Source organism: Hyla sarda, chromosome 4 (assembly GCF_029499605.1).
Source record: "Hyla sarda isolate aHylSar1 chromosome 4, aHylSar1.hap1, whole genome shotgun sequence".
Lineage (NCBI taxonomy): Eukaryota > Metazoa > Chordata > Amphibia > Anura > Hylidae > Hyla > Hyla sarda.
Window position 1 is genome coordinate 416026143 of NC_079192.1, and position 11317 is coordinate 416037459.

Sequence of the window (11317 nt, forward strand, 5' to 3'; positions counted from 1 at the left end):
TCACTATATAAGGGAGCAATTTAGAGCCTTCCCATTGGACAGATAAGTCACATGTTCACCTCTGCATACTCCCCTTAACAACAAGGTCTTTAGCAACAGGTTTTCTTAAGGTAACAAGTGCATAGAAAATACAGTACATTAACCCTTGCATAACAGTGCATTGCATAGCGAATTATAGAGAGTTCTGAGGAGAGTGAGCCCAAGACGGACATTGAAGCAGAATCTGCCACACAGGATGGGCAGGAGTACAGAAGAACATGTGATTCTGTACTGGGTCACCACAATATTAACTCTTTAAAAATAAAAATCCTTGTGACACATTTTCCACAGGCGGATGAACCTAGTGTCCAAGCAGCCAAGATGTGACCCCCACCTCCATCTACAAGCACAGCCACAGCCATAACAACAGAGGCCAGAGGAAGGGGAATCCTTGTGGTAATGAAGATGGAGGACGAGCCTCACCAGATCCGCAGGATATGGAAAAGAAGAAAAAGAGATTTTTCATATAGAGAAAAATAATGTATTATTGAGGAGGTATGTGTGTAATGTCGGATACATTTGTACATGTGTAAAGTGTGATACATCTGTGATACAGGCTCCAGTCATGGCTCCCACTGAAGGAGGTTATCAGGATTAAAAAGACAAAGGGGATTTCTTCCAAAAACAGCGCCATCCCTGTCCTCAGGTTGTTTGTGGTATTGCAGCCATTTCAGTTGGAGCCAATTTGTAAATAACCCACAAGTATAGTTGTGGTGCTGTTTATTGAAGATATTTGCTCTTTTTTCTGTCTCTAAGCATTCTTTTTCGTCTTTCCATCTCCACCGTCCAAACGATGTATTATTATTATTTTATTTTTTTTACATTTTATTAAAAAAGCCTTGGGAGGGATTGTTCTTTTGCATGAAAAGTTGAACTGTTAAATGCCACCATTTTGGGGTTCATGTATATCATATTGTTTAATGTTGTTATTGTTTTTTTGTTGTGAAAATTTTTTTTTTGTCATTCCTTATATGAGTTTAAAATTTACACCATTCAACATATGGTAAAAAAAAAATTTTTTTAGAAGACTTATCAAAACCTGTGAAGTGGAAAAGTTGACCAGTTGCCCATAGCAACCAATTAGATCCCTTCTTTAATTTTTAAAAAGGCCTCTGAAAAATATAAGTGATCTGTTGCTATGGGCAACCGGTCAACTTTTCCTCTGCATAGGGCACAAAAAATAAACCCTCCTACAGCCCCATGTACGGAAAAAATAACAAAATTATAGAAGTTAGAAGAGGACAATTTTAGGCATACTATTTTTGTTATTTTTTTTTTTTTTTTAAAGCAAAACAATAATAGAAGAGCAGGTAACCATGGGGGATCATTAATCATATTAAGAATAAAGAGAACATTTCATTATACATGTGGCTTTGTCAATAGTAAAAAATTTAAAATAAATTTGCACCGCTTTTAAATTAACCCCCTAAGGACGCCTTAAGGCACCAGGGTGTACCTACACACCCTGCGTTCTTCCGATTACTGCCGCTAGCCGGACGGTGATCAGGCCGGGATGGCTGCTGATATCTAGGGGGGGGGGGGGGTCCATGGCCTGGAGAATAAGGGTGATTGGTGTTGTCAGAGGATAGGAGTGAGGTGGAAGGGGGTGCCACCCCTCTTATACCTGCAATTGGTCGGTCGGGACTGACCGACCAATTGCAGATCGTGGACAGGACGTTCAAAGTTCAGTTCCCCCACTCTTCCCACCCATGATAGTCTGGGCAGAGTGGTGGAACGAGTGTAGTAGCGTCGGGCAGTGGCGTTGGTCAGTAGTGAGGGACATGTAAGGGGCTGTATCAAAAATGTGGCCCTCTAGCAGTTGCAAAATTACAACTCCCAGCAGTTGTAGTTTTACAACATCTGGGGGGCCACAGTTTGGCGTCTACTGGTCTAAGTGACCCATCAGTACTTCCGCTGCCTGTCCCTAGCTTTTTATGGGTGCTGTTTTTTTTATTTTTTTTAAATTTTTTTTTTGCATTTTTGAGGGTGTTAGTGGTCCGTGCCACTAGCGATTGTTCTGCGCTGTGTGGCCGGACCGTACCCCGTGTGCAGATTATGCTGATCAGTGAATATTACTGATCCGTACTTTTTGGGGATGGGGTACAGGTGTTTTTTTTTGCTCTTTTGTAGGGGAATTTGCGGTCTGGTTACACAGCGCTGAACAGTCACCGGTGGGACAGGCCACAAACACCCACAAAAAAGCAAAAAAAAATTTAACCTGCACCCGAAAAAGTGCTGATCAGTAATAATTCTCTGATCAGCAATCAGAGCAGTCTGTACTTACTTCAAACACCGAAAACCCCAGTGAGGGAGATGAGCAAGACCGCACTTTACTGTATGGCCATGAAAAAGGCTTGCCTAAATCCAGAAACGTTGTGGCCGCCCTTGCGCCAGTTACAGAAATATACACCATGTATAGAGGAGTTGTATATTTCTGCAACTTTATGTGTTGCAAATCGTCCCTAAAGGCACATGGGAGGAGGATGCGCCCCCTTCATGCCCCTCCATGCGAGATCCTCACATTCCCTGCCACTGTCAGCCGCTACTGTGTTAAAACAGTGGTCCATGAAAATAAAAATAAAACATTTTTCCCATTCACAGCCCATTGTTTCAAAAATCTATGAAACATCTGTGGGGTTTAAATGCTCACTGCATGCCTTATTGCATTCCTTGAGGGGTATAGTTTCCAAAATGAGGTCACATGTGGGGGGTTTCCACAGTTCAAAACCATAAGGGCTTTGTAAAGGCGACATGACCCCCAATATCTTTTCCAGCCAACTGCACTTTCTAAAAGCCCAAAGATGCTCCTTCCCTCCAGAGCCCTGTCTTGTGCCTACAGAGCACTTCATGTCCACATATGGGGCATTTTCTGATTCGGAAGAAACAGGGTCACAAATTTTGTGGTGCTTTTTCTCCATTTACCCCTTGTAAAAATAAAAAAAATTAGGTGTTACTCCAGCATGTTAGTGTAAAAATTAAAATTTTTCATTTTTATGACCCACTGTAACAAATAATTGTCAAACTACTTGGGGATGTTAATACTCACTGTTCCCACTGTTCCTTGCGGGGGCTAGTTTCCAAAATGGTGTCAGATGTTTCCGCTTTTCTGCCACCATGGGGGCTTTGTAAAGGCGACATGGCCCTCGGCTTCAATTTCAGCCAAATCCTCTCTCCCAAGTTGCTCCTTCCCTTCTGAGCCCTGTCGTGTGCCCACAGAGCACTTTACATCCACATATCAGGTATTTCCAGACTCGAGAAAAATTGGCTTTTTTTTCCTTTTACCCCTTGTCAAAATGAAAAATTTGGGGCAAAAACAACAAGTAAGTGTAAAAAATAGAGATTATGACTTTTCTCCTCTACTTTGCTGCTATTCCACACCTAAAGGGTTAACAAACTTACTGAATGTCATTATTTGGCATGACTGTTTTCAGTACAGATAGTTTCAAATTTAGAAAAAGGCACATTTAAAAAAAATTACATGACATTTTGGTATGTTTTACAAAGAAATCATTTACCACTATCTTAAAGTAGAATATGTCACGAAAAAACAATCTCAGAATCAGAATTATAAGTAAAAGCATCTCAGAGTTATTAATTCATTATTTAATAGTTATTAATTCATTTATTATTATTAAGTGACATAGGTCAGATTTGAAAAATGTGGCTTTGTCCATAAGGGGTTAACCAATCAGGGGTTAAAACATTTTCAATAAGACTTATTACAGATCAAAAAGAGATTGAAAAAAAAAAAAACAATAAGCAGAAGTAAGGAGAAAATAATAGAAAAATATAATAGTAATTTTCCCTCCATTATCCAATACTTTATAACAAGGATCCTATGTGGATTCTGAGCGGACACTTTCTGTAGGTTATAATTAGAGATGAGTGAACTTACAGTAAATTCGATTCGTCACAAACTTCTCGGCTCGGCAGTTGATGACTTTTCCTGCATAAAGTAGTTCAGCTTTCAGGTGCTCCCGTGGGCTGGAAAAGGTGGATACAGTCCTAGGAGACTCTTTCCTAGGAATGTATCCACCTTTTCCAGCCCACCGGAGCACCTGAAGGCTGAACTCATTTACACAGGATAAGTCATTGTTACGCCGAGCGCTCCGGGTTCCCGCTCCTCCCCGGAGCGCTCGCTTCACCTCCTCCGCTGCAGCGCCCCGGTCACGTCCTCTGACCCGGGGCGCTGCGATCCTGCTGCTAGCCGGGATGCGATTCGCGATGCGGGTAGCGCCCGCTCGCGATGCGCACCCCGGCTCTCCTACCTGACTCGCTCCCCGTCTGTTCTGTCCCGGCGCGCGCGGCCCCGCTCCCTAGGGCGCGCGCGCGCCGGGTCTCTGCGATTTAAAGGGCCACTGCGCCGCTGATTGGCGCAGTGGTTCCAATTAGAGTTATCACCTGTGCACTCCCTATATTACCTCACTTCCCTTGCACTCCCTTGCCGGATCTTGTTGCCTTAGTGCCAGTGAAAGCGTTCCTTGTGTCTCCCTTGCCAGTGTTTCCAGACCTTCTGCCGTTGCCCCTGACTACGATCCTTGCTGCCTGCCCCGACCTTCTGCTACGTCCGACCTTGCTTCTGCCTACTCCCTTGTACCGCGCCTATCTTCAGCAGCCAGAGAGGTGAGCCGTTGCTAGTGGATACGACCTGGTCACTACCGCCGCAGCAAGACCATCCCGCTTTGCGGCGGGCTCTGGTGAAAACCAGTAGTGGCTTAGAACCGGTCCACTAGCACGGTCCACGCCAATCCCTCTCTGGCACAGAGGGTCCACTACCTGCCAGCCGGCATCGTGACAGTAGATCCGGCCATGGATCCCGCTGAAGTTCCTCTGCCAGTTGTCGCTGACCTCACCACGGTGGTCGCCCAGCAGTCACAACAGATTGCGCAACAAGGCCAACAGCTGTCTCAACTGACCGTTATGCTACAACAGTTGCTACCACAGCTTCAGCAGTCATCTCCTCCGCCAGCTCCTGCACCTCCTCCGCAGCGAGTGGCCGCTCCTGGGATACGCTTATCCTTGCCGGATAAGTTTGATGGGGACTCTAAGTTTTGCCGTGGCTTCCTTTCCCAATGTTCCCTGCATCTGGAGATGATGTCGGACCTGTTTCCCACTGAAAGGTCTAAGGTGGCTTTCGTAGTCAGTCTTCTGTCCGGAAAAGCCCTGTCATGGGCCACACCGCTCTGGGACCGCAATGACCCCGTCTGTCACGATGCCGGCTGGCAGGTAGTGGATCCTCTGTGCCAGAGAGGGATTGGCGTGGACCGTGCTAGAGGATCGGTTCTAAGTCACTACTGGTTTTCACCAGAGCCCGCCGCAAAGCGGGATGGTCTTGCTGCGGCGGTAGTGACCAGGTCGTATCCCCTAGCAACGGCTCAACCTCTCTGGCTGCTGAAGATAGGCGCGGTACAAGGGAGTAGACAGAAGCAAGGTCGGACGTAGCAGAAGGTCGGGGCAGGCAGCAAGGATCGTAGTCAGGGGCAACGGCAGAAGGTCTGGAATCACAGGCAAGGAACACACAAGGAACGCTTTCACTGGCACTAGGGCAACAAGATCCGGCGAGGGAGTGAAGGGGAAGTGAGGTGATATAGGGAAGTGCACAGGTGTAAACACTAATTGGAACCGCTGCACCAATCAGCGGTGCAGTGGCCCTTTAAATCGCAAAGACCCGGCGCGCGCGCGCCCTAGGGAGCGGGGCCGCGCGCGCCGGGACAGAACTGACGGGGAGCGAGTAAGGTACGGGAGCCGGGGTGCGCATCGCGAGCGGGCGCTACCCGCATCGCGAATCGCATCCCGGCCGGAGGTAGTAACGCAGCGCCCCGGGTCCGTGGAACCGACCGGGGCGCTGCAGTGAGGGAAGTGTAGCGAGCGCTCCGGGGAGGAGCGGGGACCCGGAGCGCTCGGCGTAACAGTACCCCCCCCCCTTGGGTCTCCCCCTCTTCTTGGGGCCTGAGAACCTGAGGATCAGACTTTTGTCCAGGATATTGTCCTCAGGTTCCCAGGACCTCTCTTCTGGACCACAACCCTCCCAATCCACTAAAAAAAAAGTTCTTCCCCTGACCTTTTTAGAGGCCAAAATCTCTTTGACAGAGAAGATGTCCGAGGAGCCGGAAACAGGAGTGGGAGGAACAGATTTAGGAGAAAAACGGTTGAGGATGAGAGGTTTAAGAAGAGAGACGTGAAAGGCATTAGGGATACGAAGAGAAGGAGGAAGAAGAAGTTTGTAAGAGACAGGATTAATTTGACACAAAACTTTAAAAGGACCAAGATAGCGTGGTCCCAACTTATAGCTCGGGACACGGAAACGGACATATTTAGCGGAGAGCCATACCTTGTCTCCAGGGGAAAAAATGGGAGGAGCTCTTCTTTTCTTATCTGCGAATCTCTTCATGCGAGAAGAAGCCTGTAAGAGAGAATTTTGGGTCTCTTTCCATATGGTGGAAAGATCACGAGAAATTTCATCCACAGCGGGCAGACCAGAGGGCAAGGGGGTAGGGAGGGGGGGAAGAGGGTGACGGCCGTACACCACGAAAAACGGAGATTTGGAGGAAGATTCAGAGATTCTGAAATTATACGAGAATTCGGCCCAAGGTAGAAGATCTGCCCAGTCATCCTGGCGGGAGGAAACAAAATGTCGTAAATAGTCACCCAAGATCTGGTTAATTCTCTCTACTTGTCCATTGGATTGAGGATGGTATGCAGAAGAAAAATTTAATTTAATCTTGAGTTGTTTACAGAGAGCCCTCCAGAATTTAGAGACAAATTGGACGCCTCTATCCGAGACGATCTGTGTAGGCAACCCGTGAAGACGAAAAATGTGTACAAAAAATTGTTTAGCCAACTGAGGCGCTGAAGGAAGACCAGGAAGAGGGATGAAATGTGCCATTTTGGAGAATCGATCAACGACCACCCAAATAACAGTGTTGCCATGGGATGGGGGTAAGTCAGTAATAAAATCCATACCAATCAGAGACCAAGGTTGTTCGGGGACAGGTAGAGGATGAAGAAAACCAGCGGGCTTCTGGCGAGGAGTCTTATCCCGGGCACAGATAGTGCAGGCTCGTACAAAGTCCACCACATCAGTCTCTAGAGTCGGCCACCAATAGAAGCGAGAGATGAGTTGCACAGATTTCTTGATGCCCGCATGACCTGCGAGATGGGAGGAGTGACCCCATTTGAGGATCCCAAGGCGTTGGCGTGGAGAAACAAAGGTCTTTCCTGGAGGAGTTTGCCTGATGGAGGCTGGAGAAGTGGAAATCAGGCAGTCAGGAGGAATGATGTGTTGAGGAGAGAGTTCAATTTCAGAGGCATCTGAGGAACGAGAGAGAGCATCGGCCCTAATGTTTTTATCAGCAGGCCGAAAGTGAATTTCAAAATTAAATCGGGCAAAGAACAGAGACCACCTGGCCTGACGAGGATTCAGCCGTTGGGCAGACTGGAGGTAGGAGAGGTTCTTGTGATCGGTGTAAATAATAACTGGAAATCTTGATCCCTCCAGCAGATGCCTCCATTCCTCAAGTGCTAATTTAATGGCTAGAAGCTCTCGATCCCCGATGGAGTAGTTCCTTTCCGCCGGAGAGAAGGTCCTGGAAAAAAAAACCACAAGTAACAGCATGCCCGGAAGAGTTTTTTTGTAGAAGGACAGCTCCAGCTCCCACTGAGGAGGCATCAACCTCCAATAGGAAGGGTTTAGATGGGTCAGGTCTGGAGAGCACGGGAGCCGAAGAAAAGGCAGACTTGAGTCGTTTAAAGGCGTCTTCCGCTTGAGGAGGCCAAGACTTGGGATCGGCATTTTTTTTTGTTAAAGCCACAATAGGAGCCACAATGGTAGAAAAATGTGGAATAAATTGCCTGTAATAATTGGCGAACCCCAAAAAACGTTGGATGGCACGGAGTCCGGAGGGGCGTGGCCAATCTAAGACGGCAGAGAGTTTATCTGGGTCCATTTGTAGTCCCTGGCCAGAGACCAAGTATCCTAGAAAAGGAAGAGATTGGCATTCAAACAGACATTTCTCTATTTTGGCATAGAGTTGATTATCACGAAGTCTCTGAAGAACCATACGGACATGCTGGCGGTGTTCTTCAAGATTGGCAGAAAAAATCAGGATATCGTCCAGATATACAACAACACAGGAGTATAGTAGATCACGAAAAATTTCATTAACAAAGTCTTGGAAGACGGCAGGGGCGTTGCATAGACCAAAGGGCATGACCAGATACTCAAAGTGTCCATCTCTGGTGTTAAATGCCGTTTTCCATTCATCCCCCTCTCTGATGCGGATGAGATTATAAGCACCTCTTAAGTCCAGTTTGGTAAAAATATGGGCACCTTGGAGACGATCAAAGAGTTCAGAGATGAGGGGTAGGGGGTAGCGGTTCTTAACCGTGATTTTATTAAGACCGCGGTAGTCAATGCAAGGACGTAGAGAGCCATCTTTTTTGGACACAAAGAAAAATCCGGCTCCGGCAGGAGAGGAGGATTTACGGATAAAGCCCTTTTTTAAATTTTCTTGGACGTATTCAGACATGGCAAGAGTCTCTGGGACGGACAGAGGATAGATTCTGCCCCGGGGTGGAGTAGTGCCCGGGAGGAGGTCAATGGGACAATCATAAGGCCTGTGAGGAGGTAGAGTCTCAGCTTGTTTTTTGCAAAAAACGTCCGCAAAGTCCATATAGGCCTTAGGGAGACCGGTTACATGAGGAAGCACAGGGACACGGCAAGGTTTACTGGGAACCGGTTTTAAGCAGTCCTTGGAACAAGAGGGCCCCCAACTCTTGATCTCCCCAGTGGACCAATCCAGGATTGGGGAATGGAGTTGAAGCCAGGGAAGTCCAAGAAGGATTTCAGAAGTGCAATTGGGGAGGACCAACAGTTCAATCCTCTCGTGATGAGATCCGATGCACATTAGAAGGGGCTCCGTGCGGAAACGTATAGTACAGTCCAATCTTTCATTGTTTACACAATTGATGTAGAGGGGTCTGGCGAGACTGGTCACCGGGATGTTGAACCTGTTGACGAGAGAGGCTAAGATGAAATTTCCTGCAGATCCAGAGTCCAAGAAGGCCACAGCAGAGAAGGAGAAGGCAGAGGCAGACATCCGCACAGGCACAGTAAGACGTGGAGAAGCAGAGTAGACATCAAGGACTGTCTCACCTTTGTGCGGAGTCAGCGGACGTCTTTCCAGGCGGGGAGGACGGATAGGACAATCCTTCAGGAAGTGTTCGGTACTAGCACAGTACAGGCAGAGATCCTCCATGCGGCGTCGTGTCCTCTCTTGGGGTGTCAGGCGAGACCGGTCGACCTGCATAGCCTCCACGGCGGGAGGCACAGGAACAGATTGCAGGGGACCAGAGGAGAGAGGAGCCGGGGAGAAGAAACGCCTCGTGCGAACAGAGTCCATATCCTGGCGGAGCTCCTGACGCCGTTCGGAAAAACGCATGTCAATGCGAGTGGCAAGATGGATGAGTTCATGTAGGTTAGCAGGGATTTCTCGTGCGGCCAGAACATCTTTAATGTTGCTGGATAGGCCTTTTTTAAAGGTCGCGCAGAGTGCCTCATTATTCCAGGATAATTCTGAAGCAAGGGTACGGAACTGTACGGCATACTCGCCAACGGAAGAATTACCCTGGACCAGGTTCAACAGGGCAGTCTCAGCAGAAGAGGCTCGGGCAGGTTCCTCAAAGACACTTCGAATTTCCGAGAAGAAGGAGTGTACAGAGGCAGTGACGGGGTCATTGCGGTCCCAGAGTGGTGTGGCCCAAGCCAGGGCTTTTCCAGACAGCAGGCTGACTACGAAAGCCACCTTAGACCTTTCAGTGGGGAACTGGTCCGACATCATCTCCAAGTGTAATGAACATTGGGAAAGAAAGCCACGGCAAAACTTAGAGTCCCCATCAAATTTATCCGGCAAGGATAGTCGTATTCCAGAAGCGGCCACTCGCTGCGGAGGAGGTACAGGAGCTGGCGGAGGAGATGATTGCTGGAGCTGTGGTAGTAACTGTTGTAGCATAACAGTCAGTTGAGACAGCTGTTGGCCTTGTTGCGCAATCTGTTGTGACTGCTGGGCGACCACCGTGGTGAGGTCAGCGACAACTGGCAGAGGAACTTCAGCGGGATCCATGGCCGGATCTACTGTCACGATGCCGGCTGGCAGGTAGTGGATCCTCTGTGCCAGAGAGGGATTGGCGTGGACCGTGCTAGAGGATCGGTTCTAAGTCACTACTGGTTTTCACCAGAGCCCGCCGCAAAGCGGGATGGTCTTGCTGCGGCGGTAGTGACCAGGTCGTATCCCCTAGCAACGGCTCAACCTCTCTGGCTGCTGAAGATAGGCGCGGTACAAGGGAGTAGACAGAAGCAAGGTCGGACGTAGCAGAAGGTCGGGGCAGGCAGCAAGGATCGTAGTCAGGGGCAACGGCAGAAGGTCTGGAATCACAGGCAAGGAACACACAAGGAACGCTTTCACTGGCACTAGGGCAACAAGATCCGGCGAGGGAGTGAAGGGGAAGTGAGGTGATATAGGGAAGTGCACAGGTGTAAACACTAATTGGAACCGCTGCACCAATCAGCGGTGCAGTGGCCCTTTAAATCGCAAAGACCCGGCGCGCGCGCGCCCTAGGGAGCGGGGCCGCGCGCGCCGGGACAGAACTGACGGGGAGCGAGTAAGGTACGGGAGCCGGGGTGCGCATCGCGAGCGGGCGCTACCCGCATCGCGAATCGCATCCCGGCCGGAGGTAGTAACGCAGCGCCCCGGGTCCGTGGAACCGACCGGGGCGCTGCAGTGAGGGAAGTGTAGCGAGCGCTCCGGGGAGGAGCGGGGACCCGGAGCGCTCGGCGTAACACCGTCACTGCCTCAGTACACTCCTTCTTCTCGGAAATCCGAAGTGTCTTTGAGGAACCTGCCCGAGCCTCTTCTGCTGAGACTGCCCTGTTGAACCTGGTCCAGGGTAATTCTTCCGTTGGCGAGTATGCCGTACAATTCCGTACACTTGCTTCAGAATTGTCCTGGAATAATGAGGCCCTCTGCGCGACCTTCAAAAAAGGCCTATCCAGCAACATTAAAGATGTTCTGGCCGCACGAGAAATTCCTGCTAATCTACATGAACTTATTCACCTAGCCACTCGCATTGACATGCGTTTTTCTGAAAGGCGTCAGGAACTCCGCCAAGATATGGACTCTGTTCGCACGAGGCGTTTCGTCTCCTCGGCTCCTCTCTCCTCTGGTCCCCTGCAATCTGTTCCTGTGCCTCCCGCCGTGGAGGCTATGCAGGTCGACCGATC